A 23,741-nucleotide genomic window follows, 5' to 3' on the forward strand; every position below is an offset into this window, starting at 1 on the left:
ATGTGGTTGACTCTTAACTGTTCTTTGAAATAGCCTAACAAGCAACTCAGTTCAAGCACAATTAGGTGTGGGCAATGAAGACAGAAATGCCCACATTCCACAAATGAATAAAAAAGGAGAAATCCTAACTCTCCCTCCTTCATAGATCCCATTAATTCCATGGGTTTTGCTTCATGACTCTATGTTTTTTCACAAAGTTGTCACATGTTTGATAATGCATTTCCTTAATATTAGTTGCAAAATGACCTTTTACTTACATAAAGTATTATTCTGAGTTTGCTTTCTGTATATCTTTAAAATTGATCACCTCTAGATACTTTATTTCCAGGCTGAAGAGGTCTAGATTTTTCAGTCTATCCGCATAACTCAAACCCCTGTATTGAAGACCAGCCTCTGTGTGCTGTCTACAGGTCTCGAAATCTCCCTTGCTTCTTGGCAACCAGAATGGATGCCATATTTAAGTATAGTCTGACTAGACCTCTGTAAAACTTGATCCGTATCACTTCTGACCTATATTCTACTGTTCTGGTTACATAGTTCAACTTCCTGAAGGCTCCATTGATCACTGCTCTGCATTGGTTGTATATTTAGTGTCATGTCTACAAAGCCTCTTTTGCCTCATTCAGTGGACACAGCATCGCTTACAGATTTGCATGTGTGATCTCTTTCCTAGCCATGGAAAGTGACTCATACTGGTCAGCAGAAAATTCCTCCTATCGATGCTCTGTCCACTGAATGTTTGGTCCAATGCCTGTAATCTTTGTGTTGCCTCTAGTGATTCCACTTATTCCCTTTCTAGTTTAGTATCATCTGTAAATTTGATTATTTAGAACTGAATTTCTGAGTATTTCCACTTCAAAACTAATGTCTGGACTGAGTGTAAGATTGAGAGACAGGATTAAAAAAAAACTATTCGGCAGTTCTGAGCTGGTAGATGCTCTTAGGAAAAAAACCTCTCACATTTCACATTTCAGGTATAATGAATCAGAGCTGTTAAATTTAGGTGAGTTTACCAAAAAATGAGTCGAGAGTGTGGTGCTGGAGCAGGAGAATCGATGTTTCGGTCATAAGCCCTTCATCAGCTTTGTAATTGGCAGCGCCCTCCACAATTGTCAAAGTTTGCTGAATTGAGCAAATGCCTTTAGATGGAGATCGAGATTGGTGTAAAATGTTGCAGGTAGGAATTCCCCCACAGTTACACTAGAAATGAGGTGGAAATGCTCATTGTACTTCCAGTGAGGCTGAGTGGGAGAGATTCTGAGGAAATTTATGGCCTGTTCTTAATTACTGCTGTGGGACACCGATAGCAACACCACCTAAAAATGTTTATCATGAACTCATCTTTTTGTTATTTAAGTGGAGGCGATAATTTGCTTAAAATAAATTAGTTAACGCCTACACTAACATTGGAGCGAGAGATGAAAATCAGATTGATGTATGACATATTCATTTGCTGGTATCCAAAGGCATAAAATAAGTTATTGTGTTTACTACATTTAACCTAAATATCACTGAGTCAAACATGCAATTATTTAGGTTTTCTCTACACCCTGCCTGAACTATTGTCTCAGGCTGAACTAAACTGTCAACACCCTTGGTATTCTACGTACATTTTGAGTTGGGCTCCTGTCCAAGATTTTCTCTGCTCTATAAGATTGTAAAGGACTGAAAGGGTCAGTAGTGGGGTGTGCTCCAAGCACCATCTATTATGATGAGGTTATACAGACTTGTGGGCAGAACAGTTTAGAATGGATCTCTCTGTGCAATTTTCATTTCAGAGGCTCTTTGAACATGGATCCATAAAGTGAGAGGATTGGCAAATGGGACTAGATCAGATTGGGATGCCTGGTTGTGGTGGTGATGGGGTTTTGGTGGGGGTGCAAGAGAAGTGGGGTTTCCAGCTCAGTTACATTCTTCTCAGCTCGTCATATATTCATACACAAGTAAAATGCCATCTTATGGTGATGGGGGCCTAGAAGTTCCATTCCATCACCCAACCTTGCCCTCCCACCCCCTCACCTCCCCCCCACCCCCCCTCAAACCACCACTCCCCACCACAAATCTTTCAGGTTTTAAAACCCAGGATAAAAACAGAAATGGAATTGGATTAGTCAGAAAAGTACAGTGACAGAGGGTAGGAATCCTACAATGACTCACTCACCCTCTGACTCCACCTACTGTCTACCACCTACAAGACACAAGTCAGGAGTGGAATGAAACACTCCCCACTTGCCTGAATGAGTATTAATCAAGAAGCTTGGCACTATCCAGGACAAAGCATCCTGCCTGATTGAGTCATAGAGTCATACAGCACGGAAACAGACCCTTCGGTCCAACTTGGCCATGCCAACTAGATATCTCAATCTGACCTTGTCCCATTTGCCAGTATTTCCCACATTGCGCTGAACCCTTCCTAACCATATACCCATACAGATACCTTTTAAATGTTGTAATTGTATCCAACTCCATCGCTTTTTCATTCTATACAAGCACCATCCTCTGTATGTAAAAGTTACCATTCAGGTCCTTTTTAAATGTTTCCCCTCTCACCTTAAACCTATGCCCTATAGTTTTAGATTCTCCCATCCTTGGCTATTCACCCTATCGATGCTCCCATGATTGTATAAACCTCTATAAGGTGACTCCTCAGCCTCCGATGCTCCAGGGAAAATAGCCCCACCCTCTCGCTACAGCTTAAATGCTCCAACCCTGGCAACATCCTTGTAAATATTTTCTGCACATTCTCAAGTTTGACAACATCCTTCCTATAGAAGACTGACCAGAATTGGACACAGGATTCCAAAAGTGGCTTAACCAATGTCCTATACAGCCGCAACATGACCTCCCAATTCCAATACTCAGTGCACTGACCAATAAAGACAAGTGTACCAAATGTCTTCTTCATCATCCTGTCAACCTGTTTTGCCACTTTCAAGGAAAGTGCATCTGCATCCTAAATCTCTGTTCGCCAACACTCCCTATGGCCTTGCCGTTAGTTCTGTAAGTCCTTCTCCAGGTTGTCTTTACCAAAATACAACACTAGGGGAAGGTTAGTGGCTCAAATCAGCCTTTCCTGCTAACACTGTAAGCATCCTATTACAATCAACCTGATGACCTATAATGTGCATTCTCATGAGTTTCTGAAATAGAGAGCCTTTGCCTCCATTTAAACACCTGACTGCCTTTGAATGTGTTTTGCATCTAGTTTGATGCACTTTCTCAGTTTGGACTCAAAAACAGAATGGTCAAAGAAAAGGCAAAGTCAAGAACCATCTCCTGGAGTTATTTTATAGTGTGGTCAAGTCTGATATAGTCTGTTGTAGTTTGGTGTGGTGTAGTGTAATTTGATGCGCATCTTAGGAAGATTGTCAGAAGGTCGCCTCTGGTGTTGAATCCCTTACACAGCATTCATGAGCGGATGAATATTGAGGGCCTTCAGCTCTAACCCTTGAAGCATTTACTCAATGAGACAGCTCGTTTCTGAAGGAAGCAAGTCATGTGATTTCCACAGGCTGGCGTATTAATGAGTATTCATGGTATGCTAATCAATTAAAGAAAATGTCTTTTTGGGAATGCCGACCTACCTGAAAGAGCCCAAGAGCATAATAGCAAAACTTTAACCCACCATTTGGAAACAGAAATGTCATCTATTGCCCAACTTGTGTCTCTCAGCCACCCTTATAAAAAATGTCTGGGTGGGGCCCTGAAAATTCCGCCCAGCATCTATCACATCACCGTAACCTGTACCTTGTAATAAACTACCTTTCATTTAATATAAGAGCTGCTTCCAGTTAACGAGTAAGTGGCTTTGGTTGCCCTGCCACCACTGGTTTTGATTATGAGACTCCCCTCCCTGTGGTGGGAATATCAGTAACATACCTTCTCTCAGTTTGCATTGACTCGAAGGCCATTAACACCTTTAGGCTATCCCTTGGACCATTTTACAGACAAGACTCTGAAGCAAATTGTTATAATTATGAGGTTCACAATGTTGTTATGTTTTGGGACTGTTTATTTTAAGTTACAGTGAAGGGGTAAATTGTAAATTGTAATTGTAAATTGTTCTGCACTCTGCCTGATACTGGTTTGTTTTGTTTGTGGTTAGAGAGGAACTAGATTACTATACTCAAAAGAAGGTGCATATACTTGAAGACAACAATAGCAGCCTGTGTGCTAACATGGATAGGCTGCAAGCTTCCAAAGGGCCAGAAAAGTGTTGAGAATGTCAGGTCTCTAAATTGCCTGTTTCCATTCAAGCTAATAGAAAGCTGAGGTCTACCTGGAAACATGGCCAATGTGATTCTTATTGCCATGGAGGTAGACTTGGAGAGAGGAATAGTGTTTAAGGCATCACTGAAAACTCACAGGCAAATGTATTCTCCCAGCAGAAAGGACAAATGGGGAGAAGAATTCTGTGGTTCACTGCGAAGCAATGCAGTTAGAAGCTTGTGCACAGATTGGAAAAGCTGGACTGCAAGGAACCAAAACAAGGCTCGAGAATTCGCAAAGTGTTCATGAGAGAAAGCAATTCCAAGCAAAATCCGTCATTGGAGGAGTTAATTCTGAGATTAAACATTTTCGGATGAGAAAAATAATACAAGGGCCTACTCCTGATCTTAGTTTCTATATTCTATAAGTAAACATTTCAGAATGAAGAATAATTTTACACTGATTCTGGAGAATTTAATGTCTACTTAAAGAAGAGCATAATGTATACTTGATTTGTTTTGTTAATGATTCTATTTTGCAGGTTAAAGTATAAGTTGTCAACAAAATAGTGTTAGTGATCTTTGGTGGTTGAGGCTGCATTTATTGTCCATCCCTCAATAGCCACTCCAGTTCAGTCTATGGTTAATGGTAACCTCCAAGATGTTGATAGTGAGGGATAAAGCGATAGTGATGCCATTGAATGTCAAAAGTGGATGGTTAGATTTTGTCTTGTTGGAGATGGTTATTTGCCTGGTACTCTGCCTTGTGAATGTCACTTATCGTCTATCATCCCAAGCCTTGGTATGTCTGGGTCTTGCTGGTAATGGACACAGTCTGCTTCACTGTACGAGATCTCACAAATACTGCTGAATATTGTGGAATGGAAGATGTTCAAGGAATGTTAATGGAAGGTGTCATCAAGAGTGCTTTCAAGCAGCATTTGCTTAGCAATAAACTGCTCACTGATGCTCAGTTTTGAGTTTCTTGATCTATTTATATCTATTCCATTTAACATGGAGGCAATGCTATGCATTACAATCAAGGTTTCCTCAATGGGAAGATGGGGTCATCACCACAATGACCACTGGGTAGTTACTGCTCCCAATACTATCATGGACAAATGCAGCTCATAGAGTCATAGAATCATGCAGTATGGAAACAGACTCTTTGGTCCAACTTGACTGTGCAGACCAGACATTGCAATCTGACCTAGTCCCATTTGCCAGCACTTGGCCCATATCCCTCTAAACCCTTCCTATTCGTATAACCATCCAGATGCCTTTTAAATGTTGCAATTGTATCCTCCTCCACCGCTTCTTTTGGCAACTCATTCCGTACACACGCCACCTTCTGTGCGAAAAAGTTACCATTCAGGTCCTTTTTAAGTCTTTCCTCTCACACCTTAAACTATGCCTTCTAGTTTTGGACCCCCCCCCCCCCCACTCTGGGATAAAGACCTTCACTATTTACCCTATCCATGCCTCTCATTATTTTATGAAGCTCTGTAGGGTCACTCCTCAGCCTCCAATGCTCCAGAGGAAAAGGCCCCAATCTATTGAGCTTCTCCTTATAACTCAAACCCTCCAGTCCCGGCAATATCATTGTAAATCTTTTCTGAACCTTCTCTAGTTTAACAACATTCTTCCTATGGAAGGCCAACCAGAATGGTACACAATATTCTAAAAGTGTCCTCACCAATGTCCTGTACAGCCGCAGCACCTGACATCCCAACTCTTGTATTCAATGATCTGACAAGGCAAGCATCTGCAACAGGTCGATTGGAGAGGACAAGGTCAAATAGGATTTCCTCAAAGGTGTAGTCTGCATCTATGTCCTCAAGGGTTTGACCCGCTCTGAAGGTTCTGTACCCTTGCCACCCCCGGTGCTTTCTGCATTTGGTGTTCAGTTATGGAGGAGCATTGATTCATTAGCTGGAGAAAGCAGGCAGTTATCAGCGGAGGTTTGACCTGATGTCATGAGACTTCATGGGGTCCAGAGTCAATATTGAGGACTCCTGAAGTAATTGCACACCACTGAGCTGCTACCTCTGCTGGGCCTGTCCTGCCAATAGGACAAGGCATACCCAGGAATGGTGATGGTGGTGTCTGGGACATTGCCTCTAAGGTATGGTTCTGTGAATCTTACTTCATCAGGTTGTTGCATGACTAGTCTGGATAGGGTGCCAATTGAGTGGGATGCCTGCTATAGAGTGAACATTATTGGTTGCCATGAAATTACATTAAAGAACAAAACATGTTTAAAATTATACAGAAGTTGAGTGTTGGCAGAAAAGGCAAAAAAAAAGGATTACTAAAATAGTGGACTTATTCTTCTCATATTTTGGTTAAGTATTATTTTTGTTGAATTTCATGGAGGATTTCTCTCAGTGAGGCCCAATGGATTTTCTTGTGTGACTGTCCCTAACTCTTCTCTTGAGCTACCTTCATACCGCTGTGACTGACCTCACATCTGATGTCAATCTGATTCTCCCATTTGCCACAGCCGGAGGTATTGGCCACTGTGGGACCAGTGGGATATGCCACTATCCCTGGTGTAAGTCTTGCCGTGCACCTGGTCAAGTGTGGAAGTTGCCCTTCACCATGCATCTAGTAACACAATTATCATAAACCAATGCTTCTGAAGGCATATAAGTGGCACTGCACATTCCAAGAATTATCACTGTCTAACCACCAGGAACCCACAGCTCACCTGTTCTTAACAACATCCATCTTAAAGCCCCTTTAAATCCCTGACTCTGAGATGAACCTTGGCATGCACGCCCATAAATCCATGGGACATGTAAATAATACAAGCATATGGAATACTTAGTCAAGGACTTGAATACAAAAGTAAGGAGGTTATGATCGAGCTGTATATAATGTTAGGCTGGAACCTTCAAGACATTTATGAATTTTTTTAGATGAATGCTTGAAACACCGTAGCACACAAGACTTGATGCTGGAAAATGGGATTACAATAGGAAGATTGTTGAAGACTGAAAGACCTCTTGCTGTCCTGCGAAAACTCTATGATTTTAATTGCCCATTGGCAGATCTCCATGCTCAGGAGTGGACCTTGCATTTTTTGCAAGCAAACAGACACTGACTCTGCTCACTCTGGTTATGATTGCAGCATTTTCCATTGGCAGGTCACATTTAGCAATTGACAGACACAGTGGGGAGTAGGCACAGGTCAGGTAAGGACGTCCATTGTGAGAAAGGCCTGAGGGTGGCCTCTTAAGTGCCTGAAGGGCATTTAGTTCCCTTGTAGTCCTCCACAGAACGAGCAATAATTTCCCTGTTTATTCTCCAACTGGCCGACAAGACCCCTGACAACCTGACAAAAATCCAACTCATGATTTCTATTTCACTGTGCACCATAAATAGCTCAGGCCTGGTCCATTTTAAGACAGCCATAAAACTACAGATGGCTCACCAGATCAACAGGATCACAGAATAGCAACGGGTATTTGAAACTGCACACAAATTTATAAGGTGTTATTTTCTTCTATAGATGATGTAGTAATGCAGATGCAAATATAAAAATAAAGCAATGTAATGAGAGGCAGAGGTCATTGGAGAGATATTGAAACATAGAGACACAAAAGTAAACCAGGGTGAATAACTGCATCGTCCTGTGCGAGGTAATGTTACAGAAAATTTACTGCTGAAAGCTGGATGTTTCCATTGGCAGTAATCCAATATATATGGTAATCACCGCCAGCCCAGGTTTTCTCAGTACAATTTAAACACAGTTTCAGTGGTGTAAGTCAACTTGGCTAATGTACTAATTAGGATCATTATTATAATGCCAAGTCTGGTACATTTCTATTGTTACAGCAGTGTGAAATAAAATGAGCCATCTAAGTCAAAATAGATTTAATGTTGTTTTTAATGATGGTGGCGGACTGTTGTCAATGTTGTTTTGTTTACACTTAACTCTGAATTGTTCAATTGGGCACCATGATGATTCAGTGCCAGATGCATTGCGGCTGTTTCCATTAATTTGCTGGGCTAAAACATTCAATTCCATTCTCCCAGTTCCTCCCTCTCTATCGTATTTGTTCTGATGATGCCAACTCCATCAAGCTGGCCTCTAAAATGCCCATTGCTTTTCTCAACCAAGGATTTCCCAGCACTGTAATTGACAGGGCCTTCAGCCAGGTCTGATCCATCTCCTGTACTTCAGCACTCAGCCCAACATCTACCATCCCACCAACATCCACAGGATCATTAACTGCTGTGTCTGCCACCTCCAACAGGATGCTACTACCAACATATATTCCGCTCCCCTCTCTTGTCAGACTTCTACAAGAACCGTTCCCTTCAGGACACACTGGTCCACTCCTCGTTTGTTTCCAATAGACCCCCCACAGCCCCATGGTAGCTTCTTCTACAATCGGAGAAGGTGTATCACCTGCCCATTTACTTCTTCCCTCCTCAGTATCCAAGGGCCCGCCTCTTCAACACCCCACCTTCTTCCCTGGCCAACATTGCTTTTTTGGGCTTATCGCAGTGCTCCAGCAAAGCTCAGCACAAGCTGGGAGAACAGAACCTCTTTTTCCATTTGGGAACTCTACAGCCTTCTGGACTCAATATTGAATTCAACAATTTGAGGGCTTGAGGCACCTTCTCCCATGTCCTTACTCCACCCCCACCTACCAGGCTTTGTTATCACATAGTCTGCCATTACAGTCAAAAAGTGTGGCGCTGGAGAAGCACAGCAGGTCAGGCAGCATCCGAGGAGCAGGACAGTCGACATTTTGAGCATAAGCTTTCCATCTCTCACCATTGTTAGCCACTAATAGTCCCCATTCTCCTGGGCTCACCATTATCTACTCCTTTGTCTGTCCAACTGTTCTTCTCTCCCTTTGGGCTGTGTTTCCACCTATCATTTACTCCTTATCCCCCCCACCACACACTATCTTTTGCATGAAAAACAACTTATACCTAGCTATCATTAATCCTGAGGACAGGTCATTGGATCTGAAACTTTAACTGTGATTTCTCTCCACAGATGTTGCAGTCCTGCTGAGCTTCTCCAGCAATTTCTGTTTTTGTTTCTGATTTCCAGCATCCACAGTTCTTTCAGTTTTTAATTTGCTGAGCTTACTCTCCCTTGGTGGGACCCTACTCGGACCGGCAGGTGTGAGATGATAGAAAAAGATGATTCTATTTATAAGGTACCTACCAAGCCATCAGGATGTCCCAACCTGCTTTAAAGTCACTGCAAGTAGAACACATTGCTTTGTACTGTGCTTCACTTGCATAAAGGTCCCTCAGATCTCAACCGGGTAACTAACTGAATAATGTCTTTTGCTGACATAGACTAAGAAGGTGGACTTTGACCAAGGCAAAGGTATTGTGATTGTAATGAGGTCAGCCAGCCAGACCTCATAAAATATGAATTCCCTGATTAGGGTGTTAATTAGATCCAATCAGGGAGCCCTGGCTGAGAGATATAAAAAGGAGTGTCAGAGATTCTGACACTCTGGATGTTGACTCTGACAAGGCTGCACCTGAGTCCAGTGTAAATGAAGGGTAGCTTGGTGACAGAATGTGGAGTTATTTCAAGAGAGATCTTCTTGCTCCTGTTTAATTAGTATCATGTGTTCTTTAAAATGTACCTGAACAGACCTTATCCAATGTTTTAACTGGACATGCTAGACAATGTTGCACTCCCTTGGTGCACTAATGAGCTTGACCTGAAGTTCCATCTTCAACTCCTCACTCCAAGGTAGCAGCACCACAGCTAAACCCAGCAGAGAATATTAAAGAAAAATAGGCCTTCAACACTGCAACTTCAATTCCCTGACCCAGCACAGAAAATTCTGCATCTGGGATGTAACCTCAGTGAAATTATTGTGTCTTCATCCATTTGATTTAAAATGCCATGCACAGCAGTTCTTACCCCAATCTTTCTCTTTGTCACCCTTCCCCTCTCCAATGTCTATTTTAGTTCCTTCAAGAATTGTCAAGTAGTGTCACTCAACAGAATCAATTCAGAAACTGCTTAACTGTGAAAGCATCACAAGTGAACTTGATTCCATCTTCACAAATATAATATAACAGCTCAAAGTAGTTGGATGTGAAACTCTTATTCTTTGGGCACATTGAGTGACTTTTGAAGTATAGGATAGTGCTTGTAAGACATGAACACTTTGGCCATGAATTAATCTGTAATGTTGACTTGATACCAGTTTGAAATGCAAGCTTCTAGATGATTCAATTTCTTAATTACACTGAACAGACAGTTACCAGTGGGAAATGTTCACCACTGTTAGAAGGCATTGCAAACTATGGCACGGCATGGTAGGACAATGGTTAGCACTGCTGCCTTACAGCGCTTAGAGACCTGGGTTCAATTCCTGCCTCAGGCAACTGTCTGTGTGGAGTTTGCACATTCTCCCTATGTCTGTGTGGGTTTCCTCCCACAATCCAAAGATGTGCAGTTTAGGTGAACTGGCCATGCTAAATTGCCTATAGTGTTAGGGGCCTGGGTGGGTTGCTGTAAGTAATCTAATTTAGGTTCGTTGGTGATCTGATTGTACCCTCTTGGTGCTTTCTAGAGTTCTTGAAAGTTGTTGATACCTGCAGGGAGTGGTGTGGCAGGTGCTGAAAGAATTAATCTGGGGACTTCAAGGCTTCTACATCAAGAGTTGCTTTCAGATGGGGATTGAAGTTTTATCCCTTGGGATACAGCATCATTTGGAGAATGAACAGAATTGCCACAGCGGTTCCAGCTGTTTGAAGACAGAGGAGAATGGAATTAGAAGGGAACTCTTCAGGACATTCCCATCCATGATGTATGAAGAGCAACTCTGCCATTTGGACCTCAGTGGGGATCTATATGCCTGTGCTGAGGTAAGGACATCCTCACGGAAATCTACCACCACTGGCATTCCCAACTGCAATCTCAAAGTGGGGCAAGGACCACACTGCCAGAGGCTATGAAGGTAATGTTGAACTTATAGGCATTTGACTCTGTCCAGGCTGGAGTCGTGAGGTGGTGTGCCTCATGGCCACAGTGACTCTGGTGCAATCCCAATAAAATTACCAAAGCAGTTTCTTAAGCACCACTCACTGGTGCAATATAGAGCTGGCTAGTATACTTAACCGAGTGACAATAGAATTAATCTGGGTAGTTCATCAAGCCAGTTATCTATTAGCCAGAAGCTTCAACACTTCTGGTGCAGTGATAGTATCTATCCCTCTGGACTAGAAGGTCTTGGTTCCTGTCCCACCTGTTCCAAAAATGTGAGATGACATGTCTAAACAGCTTGATTAAAACTATCTACTAGCTGCATACTGTTATGCTGATCTGCTGTATGTGTTTTAGATCATTGCATGAGTTAGTAAGAGGCAGGTCAGACAGCATCTATCATGGAATCTGTTCTTCAGACAGACATCTCATTTACTGCACAGCAAAAGAGAAAGTTCCTGACCAACATATTTTTATTCTTCTATTCCTATTGATATGAATTTGGAAGTTTCCGAGGCTTTCCGAGTGTTGATGTTCAACGAAGGATTAAGGGCTAAATGCTCCAGCAGCTGGAATCACACCTTACACACAGGAGGATGGAAACAAGTGTCACAACTATCACAGCTAATTGTCACTTCTCCAAGACATCACTGCAGAATAATGACATGGACCAACCATTTTCAGCTGCATTATTTATGATTATTTCTTATCCTAAGGTCAGGGATGGGAATATATATTTCAAATCCCATAAAGTTGACTGACAACGTAAAGAAGCAAAACCACATTCCCCGACTTCTAACATTGTTGAGTTTCCTCGTGAAGAGCAGAAACATAATCAGCAATTCCAACACTGGCCTATCTTCAAAATTATGCAAAAACGTCTCCCTCCTGAAAGCATGTCCACTGTTTCAAACTTTACCCAACAAATGACTGTATCCAAGCTTAGCAGCAGTTTTTCGTGTGTAGCTTTGTTAAAAGATTTCTGGAAGCCTTAGCATGCAATCGACTTTTACAATGTTCACTTATATCACATCAAACAAAACAAATCAAACTATGTAATAGTTCTGCATGCTCAGCGGTATACAGTGCGTCCTCTTGAAGGTTAATTTGTTTTTTTATGAGACTTTCTTGAGAAGTGTCCAACCCATTTTTTTCCAGTTATTTAAGTCCATTGCTTTGAAGCTGCCAATTCTGAAGTTAAATATCTAAATATTGTTGGTTTGTTGTAGATCATGTCACAGTTAACAGTTTGATTGATGATGCCCAGGGATATTTCCATTTCTGGTATCAAGACAAACATATGGGTGACAGAGAGAAGGCAGGGTAACTGCATTAGGTACATTGCTCAGTCAGAGGGTTGGCACAGATACAATGATCTGACTGGTTTTATTCTGTACAGTAACAATTCTAGGATTCGGTGATCTACAAAGTCAAGAGGCTAATGGAAAACACAGTACCTGCATGAAGGCACAAGCTACAAAAACATTTAAGAGTTTCTGTGCCATTTAGAACAATGTAGAACTTGATTAGCCATCCCTGCCATAGAACTCAATCTCCATAGTGCTTATACTCTGACAACATTACATAGGAGTTACAAGGTGCACTGTAGCAACCCACTGAACTCCACAGCATTTCCAATTATTTCTGCCAATGAGAAGTGCATGAGTATGAGTCCATTTTCCCCGGATTCCCACTGATTCCAGTTTTTCTTGGGATCCTTGATATCACATTTGGTCAAATAATGCATTGATGTCAAAGGCAGTTTCACATCACAGCTTTTGATTTCTGCTCTTTAGTCCATGTTTGGATCAAGTTCAGGAGCTGTTTGGCCCTGGGTGTCACTGAGGAGGTTATTGCTGAATAGGTGCTGCTTGATAACACTGTTGATGACCCCATCCATCACTTTACTGATGATTGAGAGAGACTGACAGGGTGGTAACTGGCCGAGTTAGATTTGTCTTGCTTTTTATATAAAGGACATAAGTGGACAATTTTCCACATTGTTGGATAGGTGCTAGTGTTGTAACTGTACTGGAACAGCTTGGCTAGGAGAGCACCAATTTCAGTGCTATTGCTAGGATGCTGTCAGGGCCCACAGCCTTTGCAGTATCCAGTACCTGCAAATGTTTCTTGATATCGTGTGGCATGAATCAAATTGGCTGAAGACTGGTATCTGTGATGGTGGGGACCAATGGTTAGAGGAATCAATGACCGGGGGGGCATTGAATTAAAGTAAGGGACAGAAGGTTTAGAGGAGATATGAAAGAAAACTTTTTCACACAGAAGGTGGTGAGAACCTGGAACCTAGTGCCTGAGAAACCCTCAAAGCATTTAAGATGTGGTTATATAAGGGTTGGTGACAATTCGCCATGGCACATTTGCTGCCACCGATTAGCCACTGCCGGTTCTCCACCAGTGTTTCTCCACTGGGGTCGTTTGACCTCTGAAGACTATTCGCCACCAGAAATATATATATGTAGTGATTGTTTTCCCTCCCGCTTGTTCTTTCATACTTCTCAGTCCCCTTTATTTATACAACTACATACTATATATTGATTAAAAAAAAGGTAAAATAAATATCATTTTAATGGTTTATATATAAAAACGAGTTACAAATTGTCTTCAGTGGTGGTGAATCATCTTCAGTGCCCAATGGGCAGTGGCTAAGTGTCCTCGGCGGTGAAAGGGCAGTGACTAATCGGCGGCGGCGAGCCTGCTGTGGCGAATGGTCCCATCCTGGGTTAGATATGCATTTGCGATATCAAGGTGTACAAGGCCATTGGCCAAGTTTGGGGTCAGATGAGAATAGTTAGGAGGTTGTTTTTGATGAAGCAGATGTGACAATGTGTAGCACCATTTTCTGTGCTATAGTTCTCTATGAGTATGGCTGAGCTGGATCATCCATTTGGCATATTTGGTTGAAGATTAAAAACGCTTCAGACTTCTCTTTTGTGCTAATGTACTGGGCTCCCCCATTGATGAGGATCAGGGTGTTTATGGAACCTCGTCCTTCTATATATCCTGGCACTCCTTAACATCATTGTAGAAGTTCTGTCAGCGAGACACCCCCAGGAATAGCTTCTCTAAATATTGAGAAATAGACTATAAAAGTAGTCTTGCAGCATTATTCCCACATTTTGAGAATTAAAACAGTTCTTGTTTGCACCTTCTCCATTGTTGTTGAATTTTTGCATGAATAAATGTAATGCAGGTAACATTCATCAGTACATGGTACATCAGTCATATCTATCTGATGGGAGAGATACCAAAAGGAAAAGGATTGGGTGTTTCTAGCGTTACTTCTGATCCAGTCAATGCAAGTTGCTTTCAACAAAATCACCAAGGAATGCAATGCATTTTAATGATGTTTGGTTTTGTGTCAGGGCAAATATCTTTAGCTTCATACTGATAAGGCCAGATATTGTGTACTGATTGGAAATTCTTGCTTTAAAAGTTCACTGATGCATCAGTCAATCAATTCAAGAAGAGAAACAAAGATAGCTTTGGGAACTGGAACTATAAGCCCTATTGCAAAAGAGGATTGCCTAAATTTACTTCCTTTGTGTAGAACAGGTGCCAGGTACAATTTATAAAACGTTGACAAGCAGGAAGAATGGTTTAATAAAATGAAAAATCTTTTTTTCAATGAAATGGCAATTACTTTTCTGATTCTTCCACCCAGCCAGTTTACTGATTCCTTGAAAATGAGCTGAAGAAATTTCTGGAGTTGTGTATATTGTGCACACAGAAGGTTAACTATCGAACAGAGTGGCCCGTAAGCTCATGGAAATTTTGCTCCTGGAATGCCACTGCTCAAAGCTGAATGATACATAGTCTACGATGGATTGAAACACTGAACCTTTTCTCCATGACTTTACAAAGTTTGGAGAAATTCCACCGTGCTTAGCTGACTTTCACAGTCAACTTATCCATGTTTGAAAGAACAAACTCATTGACTTTTCCTTTGACATTTTCTCATGTCTAATTATGTGTGTTTAATATGTATATGAAAGGAATGACATGGTTTACTATAATTTGCCAGAATCTGAGGAGCCTGAAAATACAGTTTGCTCCTTGTTCCTATCAAAATGTCTTGTAGTTCTTTGTTTAGAAGCATTCGTTGTTTTCTGACTGGCATCTCCTGATGGTGTAGCCTTCCTTTTCAGATTGTTATTATAGGCTGTCAATCACATCAACCTCTTAACATTTTTCAGATGTGTTCTACTTTCAGTACAAAATTTATATCAAATATTTTGCTTTGCCTGGGTTTTCCTATTTCAGACATTTCACCATATAGCTGTTGATTTATGTTTGTTTATTAGAATACTATAATGACAAGGAACAGTTGGAAATGCATCTAAAAAGAACAGATAGGAGCATTTGAACAGATGTTGATTTGTGGGCTTGTACCACAATTCAATTAGATCATGGTTGATGTTCATCTCAATTAGATTTTTCTGTCTTGCTGTTACCTCTTGACAGCAGTAACTAAAAATCTAACTCATTCCTAGAAACATGGAAACATAGAAGAGAGAAGCAGGAGAGGGCCATTTGGCCCTTTGAGCCTGCTCTGTCATTCACCACAAACATGGCTGATCATCCAACTCAATAGCTTAATCCTGCTTCCTCCCCATGACCTTTGATCCCATTCACCCCAAGTGCTATATCTAGCTACCTCTTGAATACATTCAATGTTTTGGCATCAGTTAATTTCTGTGGTAATGAATCCCTCCAATTGAACCTCATAGTTCTTGCACTTTGCAGCTCCAAATTTTGGCCATCCATCATGTTAAAATAGCACTTTTGATTTCATTTCTGACAGATCTGGGTCTAATTTTAAGGTGTCCTCTTTTCAGCAGCAGACGGGTTGAAACATGTGCGGATTCAGGTGATGTTAAGGAGTTTGATTTGGATACTCTTGATGATGGAGTGGATACATGACTGGATACTCACTTAGATGTCTAACAGACACCACAAATGAATTATATAAATGCAGCATAGATTCCACATCCTTGTATTCCAGGCCTCTTGATACAAAGGGCAGTATTCCATTTGTTTTCTTGATTATATCTGTATCTGCTCATGACATTTTAAAATCCATGAACCTGAACCTCCAAATCTCTTCAGACAAATTAGACCAAGAGATGATGGCAACATCTGAATGACCTTCCTGAACAGAAAAAGAGACTTACGCACAGGTTCTAGGGAATTCTCACCCAATTTGCTAAACTACAGCAATTCTTAGCTGACCATGTTGGGGAATTGTTATAACTCTCAGAATTGTCTAGGTACAAAAATATTTAAAAGAAAACTATCTGCTGATGGTCTTTTTCATTGTAAATTACTTTATTATAAATAATATGAAATGAAAAAAAAATGCCTCATCATATAGACTCTGTTGGTGTTGGAGAGTAGGTAAATGTATGTAAGAATATGTTATGTGTATGTTATTGATCATCAGGCCAATTAATATAGCCTAATGTACAGCCTGATTCAATAAGTGCTGACAAACCCTGGTTTTAAACTCCTTTGTATAAGGGCCACTCTTCCAGGGGATGAGATAATTATCTATAAGGGAACTTTAGAGCCTGGAAACATTTATGGCAGGTGACAGAAAGTAGGGATAATGGGTAACTATTCAATGTGACTCGTGATGTCACACAGGTATCCGTGTTAGGGTCTCAATTATTCACATAATGTATTAATGACTTGGATAATGACATAGCAAGCCATAAATCCAAGTTTGCTGATGACACAAATTTAAATGGCATTGCAGAGAGTGTAGATGATAGCAAAACAAGATAAAGGGGTAATGATAGATGAGATGAATGGGCAAAACTGTGACATATGGAGTTAAATGTATACAAGTGTGAGTTTATCTATTTTTCAACTGAGAGAGGATAGATCAAGGTGCTTTCTGGATGGTATGAAGTTAAATAGAGTGGATGTCCAAACAGACTTGGAGGTTCAGGTTCATAGATCTTTAAAATGTCATGAGCAGATGCAGATATAATCAAGAAAATAAATGGAATACTGCCGTTTGTACCGAGGGGCCTGGAGTACAAGGATGCAGAAGTTACGTTGCAGTTAGACCAAACCCTGGTTGGATCGCCACTCGGAGTACTGTGAGCTGATCTGGGCTCCATACCTTAGGATGGATATAATGGCTTTGAAGGGAGTGCAATGTAGATTCACAAGAATGATGCATGGATTTTAGGAGTTAGGTTATGAGAAAAGATTATACAAATTAGGCTTGTTTTTGCTAGAATTTAGAAGGTTAAGATCTGATCAAAGTCTTCAAGATATCAATTGAAAAAGATAGGACAAATATAAACCATTTCCACTGGTTGGAATTTCTAGAATTAGGGGACATTGTCTAAAAAATTAGTGACACACCATTCAAAAGACATATGGGGCAGCACTTTTACACACTTACTCCTGTTCCTGTGTGTGAAAATTGGAAGTAGTATTCTGCCTGAACAGTTTTGATTGATGTGAATTAGGAGGCTGCGGTATAATTGTAATTTCTTTCAACCTTTCCAAAAACTGATGAAATAATATCTTTCACATTCTATTCCATGGAAGATGCAATAGATTAATTACAAAGTTTGGATTATATTTAGTGCCTATTTTCTATAACTACAACATTAGGTTGTTCTAATCCACCCATTCTACTAGAATTATTCTATTGTATTCGATGGTAGTCAAATCCCTAAATCCTCCTGAGACTGTAAGCCTTGATTCAGGACTCCTTAGCCAGGGTACACATCATCTTGCATCCATTCCTCTTCAGGCCTGTCAGAATTTTATAAGTGTCAATGAAATGCCTTCTCGTTCTTCTAAATTCCAGTGTATAGCGGCCCAGTTGACCCAGTCATTCCTTATGTGACAAATCCCAGGAATGAATGTGGTGAACATTTGCAGAGGTCCCTTTATGGTAAGTATATCTTTCCTTAGGTAAGGAGGTCAACACCACACACAATACTTCAGGTGTGGTCGCATGAAGGTCCTGTTCAGTGGCATTAAGACTTCCTTGATTTGGGACTTAAAACCTGTTGTAATGACGGCCAACATCCAATTTGCCTTCCAATAGCTTCCTTCAATAACTGGTGTGTGAGAACAGCAATTCTCTATCGAGGGCCGAAGGACCTGTTCTGTGCTGTATTATTCTAACACCCTGGCCCCTTTTAAGTCAACAATTTCCAATCTATCACTATTTAAGTAAAACACCATCATTTTGTTTTTCCTACTGAAGTTGACAACTTCTCACTTATATGAGTTGTGCTGCGTCTGATGTGTATTTGCTTACTCACTGGAATTGTCTAAATCATCCTGAAACTTCTTTACATGCATTTCCCCTCACACCTGCTTTTGTGTCATCAGCAAACTTTGAAATAATTCACTTGATTCCGTCATCTAAATTATTGAGATATATAATGTGAGTGGCTGGGGCCCAGTGCAGTTAGTTATTTTCTCTGTAGTACAGCAAGAACCATATCCAATTATCTCCATTGAATCTGGCTCCAGATAAGGCAGCAGATATTATCGATTGATGGGATGCTACCATTAGTCCAAAATACCATTCTACCCACATCACAATTGAAAAATGTTGTGCTTTTGAGATCTGGTATGATGCAAGTAACTGGGCCTTACATCCCAAATATTGGTCAATCAGATCAAATGTTTTGTTCCTCTGGCCGTTCATAATTGACAGAGTATAGACCATGCTCAATCAACCAAAGTTTACAAAACTCAAAACAAGCCTGTACTGTTATATCTATGATTCCGAGATTATAGAATTTGCTCAGGACTCCTGAGTGTCTCAACAAGAAGCTATTTTAAAATACCAATATTGTAACATAGCTTATTTATATTAATATAAATAAATATTCATTTACAGGTATCCATTCTCTGCACCCAAAAGGGATATGTTCAACCTTGTATGTTTACTTAATTCCATAGAGATATGAGGAGCTGAAGGTACGACATTATTTCTTCTTGTTCATGTCTTGGCCAATCAGAGTTGACATGCCAACTAACCAGCACTCCTTTCTATCTGAAATATAAATTTGTGCCCATTCAAAATTTGACTTTCTTGCATTTGTCCTGATGAATGTAAAATATAAAGGTTTTGTAATATTTCAGCAATATTGAGGTTGAGTATTGAGGTTCAGTTTGTGTCCCCTTCTCAGCTTCACAATTAGTACCATGCGATTGCTTGCACCAGCCATCTGGCAGATGGGCCCTCAGTTGAATTTCTCACCTAAAAAGTAGCACGTCTGACAGTGCAGTACTTCCACAGCACTGTACTATCAGCCGGACATTTTCTGTTCAACCCCTGGAGTGATACTTAATGCAGAGTGTGAGAGTGGTAAGGGTGCTGCCAGCTGAACCATAGCTGACATGTAAAACAGTGCCATGGGATCATTAACGTGCACCCAAACAGGCAGATGAGGCCTCGGTATAATGTCACAGCTGAAAGTCTGCGTCTGAGAATATTGCGCTGGAGGGAAAAAAAGACAAGCTGGTGTCATCATACCTTTCTTCCTGGCAGCAAAATATGTAATCTCAGTCAAATTGGAAGTTAAGTTAATAACTCACCTCCTTACTCAGAGGCTTAGAGACTTTCTTTCCATAAATACAAATCTATGATGAGTCATAGCTATATGGACTCATTATCTTTCATGCAATTGCTAATGCATTTTAAATGATGGGTGATTTTAGGAAAACAAATTTGCAATGTTATATAGTATAGCTGATCTAAAGTGAAACTAACAATATTAATGCATTTTCTTTTCTGCTGGACAATACTATCTAATATTGACCCAACCAAATCTAGTTACAAATACATAATCAGTAAATGTTGAGCTCTTTCTCTGCTGGAGTCTCAAAGGACAATGAGATCATATGTGACTGAAACACTGTTCTTGTCATTTCACACTCATTATCACCTTTAGGTCCGGTTACTTGAAAGTCGATAGATAGCTGACAAAGTTGACACTTGCTCAATTTTAATTTGGGTCACTTCTATTGCATCTATTATGATGTTTTAAGGAGATACAACAACAGCACACATTCTGCATATGAGCAAAGGATTAATCCGACATTGATTGTAGGTGTACCCCTTTTTTAAACTTGTCTGTTAAACAATCATCAAATTACTCCATAGAAGTCACCAGTCAGCTCCTTGAATTATTTTTAAATACTATTCCCTCCACATCAAGTGCAACAGCAGGCTAATCGGTCCATAGAGTCATAGAGATGTACAGCAGGGAAACAGACCCTTCAGTCCATCCTGTCCATGCCGACCAGATATCCCAACCCAATCTAGTCCCACCTGCCAGCACCCAGCCCATATCCCTCCAAACCCTTCCTATTCATATACTCATCCAAATGTCTTTTAAATGTTGCAATTGTACCAGCCTCCACCACTTCCTCTGGCAGCTCATTCCATACACGTACCACCCTCTGCATGAAAAAATTGCCCCTTAGGTCTCTTTTATATCTTTCCCCTCTCACCCTAAACCTATGCCCTCTAGTTCTGGACTCCCTGACCCCAGGGAAAAGATTTTGTCTATTTATCCTATCCATGCCCTTCGTAATTTTGAAAACGTCTATAAGGTCACCCCTCAGCCTCCGCAGCCCCAGCCTGTTCAGCCTCTCCCTGTAGCTCAAATCCTCCAACCCTGGCAGCATCTTTGTAAATCTTTTCTGAACCCTTTCAAGTTTCACAACATCTTTCCAATAGGAAGGAGACCAGAATTGCATGCAACATTCCAAAAGTGGCCTAACCAATGACCAGTACAGCCACAACATGACCTCCCAACTCCTGTACACAATTTTCTGACGAATAAAGGAAAGCATACCAAACGCCGCCTTCGCTATCCTATCCAGCTTCGACTCTACTTTCAAGGAGTTTTGAACCTGCACTCCAAGGTCTCTTTGTTCAGCAACACTCCCTAGGACCTTACCATTAAGTGTATAAGTCCTGCTAAGATTTGCTTTCCCAAAATGCAGCACCTCGCATTTATCTGAACTAAACTCCATCTGCCACTTTTCAGCCCATTGGCCCATCTGGTCAAGATTCTTTTGTAATCGGAGGTAAACTTCCTAGCAGTCCACCACACCTCCAATTTTGGTGTCATCTGCAAACCTACTAACTGTACCTCTTATTGTTTCTATTGACTTACTTGCTCTTGAAATGCATCCCCCTTCCCTAATCTTTCCCCAAATTCCTGCACTTTCCTTTTCCTGTTCCCTTTTGAAAGTTACTAATGACTCTGTTTGGACCACCCTTTCAGGTGGTAATTCCAAATCATAATAATTTACTTCACAACATACAATTACATCATTCCTATTTTCATTTGCAATCTTCTTGGATGAATTCTGCATTGGTAAATGGCCATCTTAATGATTGAATCTTAATTTGTTTTAAATTTGTCATCGCGATTTTGCCTGTATCTGCTGCATTTGAATTTCCTTCACCACCTAGCCCAATGCTGCAGCACAGATTTCCAGTTCCTCCCTCAGGAGCTGCTTCAAATTACCATCCTGAAGTGAGATAGCGTAGTCCATTTTAAACTTTAGCTCAATTGAATGGCTGGGTCTACTAGTTCCTGATAAAGGGCTTTTGCCTGAAACGTCGATTTCGAAGCTACTTGGATGCTGCCTGAACTGCTGTGCTCTTCCAGCACCACTAATCCAGAATCTGGTTTCCAGCATCTGCAGTCATTGTTTTTACCTGGGTCTACTAGTTGGTTGCTCAGTTTCAACCTAAAATGTCATTTGGGACTCCACATAGATCACAAGACTTTTATTTCCAATGAAATAACTCCTCACTATTCAAATTCTTGCCTGTAGTTTCAAATGCCTTTAGAAGGTCTTGCTACTCCCAACCTTCACAGTGATAGCTATGTTCACCTAAACCTGCCCACTTGAGTATTTCCTAATTTTATTTACTTCATCATTGGTGGCCAATCCTTCAGCTACCTAGACCTTAAGCTCTGGGATTCCTTGCCCATTCCTCTTTGCCTCTGTGCCAATGTATTGTGCACGATAGATTTAAATGTGAGGCTTCTATATGTTATTGTTCACAGAGATGCGAGCATGGTAACTTTAAAAAAATAGATTGTGTGCACTGTGCTGAGGAACTTGCCACTTGGTAGTTTGGTGGGAACATTGCAGTCTCCCTCCTTCATATTCTTCCTTTAAGATGCTCTCTAAAACTTGATTAGTCTTTTGCCATCTGTGCCAATATGTCCTGTGGCTTGATGTCAAATCTTGTTTGTTAATGCTCCTGAGAATCTATGAAGCAACATGCTAAAAGACACTATATAAATACAAGTCATTATTGTAAGGATCAGCCACTTCATTGCCCAGCTCAGTTTGTGGTCTCCCATTGTGATAGGCATCTTTCTTAGCTTTGAGGCATCACTTCATACTCAATAATATTTCTTTGGCTAACATCTGATGCTCATATGTCTCCATGGACACTACTAGCTTTTGAATTAATCATACTGTTCTTGACCTACTTTTTCTTTCTGACGTTTGTTCCAAAGATCTTTCCGTAACAATTTACCAACAGACTCCTTCACCATTTTGCATGTCAACATTCAGATTGAGAAGCAGGAAAGGGGATAAATGTTTGTTCCTTTGTTTAACCACTGTACAATTTAGAGAGAAGCTGGTACTCAGTTTGGAACTTAAGCAATTGCTTTAATTGATCTTGTAACCATCGAGCCATGTAAGAACAAATCTGATAGTGACACAGCCATACTTTGAAGACAGTTTAATGCTAGCTTTTGAAGATCACAGAATCCTAGCAACCAACCTTTTTTTTGAAAATGCACTGACAGGTTGTGGCTAAAATTTATCATTGATTCCTAGTTTCCCAGAGAAGGTAGCAGCAGGAATGTATCTTGGGCAATTGCTGTTAAACAATGAAGTGGTTTATCCTCCAGACCAAAGAGGTAGCTGTGGGCATCTGCATGGGTCCCAGCTATACCTGCCTCTTCATTGGGTACATGGAACAGTCCATCTTGCGCAGTTACACCGGCACCATTGCCCACCTTTTCTTCTGCTACATCGATGACTGTATCGGCACCACCTCGTCCTCCCATGAGGACGATGAATAGTTCGCCAACTTCACTAACACCTTGACCTCAAGTTTCACCTGGACCATCTTGGACATCTCCCTCCCCTTCTTGGACCTCTCCATCTCCATTTCCGGCAATCGACTCAATACAGACATCTATTTCAAACCCACCGACTCCCACAGCTACCTGGACTACACCTCCTCCCGTCCTGCCTCCTGTAAAAATGCTATCCCTTACTCTAAATTCCTTCACCTCCGCTGCATCTGCTCCGAGGAGGATATCGTAGATGGCCTCCTTCTTCAAGGACCACAGTTTCCCTTCCCATGTGGTTGACGATGCTCTCCAGTGCATCTCCTCCACTTCCCACACCTCCGCCCTTGAACGCCACCCCTCCATTCAGAACAAGGACAGAACCTCCCTGATCCTCACCTTCTACCCCACCAACCTCCAGATAGT

The sequence above is a fragment of the Chiloscyllium punctatum genome, chromosome 1 (genome assembly GCF_047496795.1).
Source record: "Chiloscyllium punctatum isolate Juve2018m chromosome 1, sChiPun1.3, whole genome shotgun sequence".
NCBI lineage: Eukaryota > Metazoa > Chordata > Chondrichthyes > Orectolobiformes > Hemiscylliidae > Chiloscyllium > Chiloscyllium punctatum.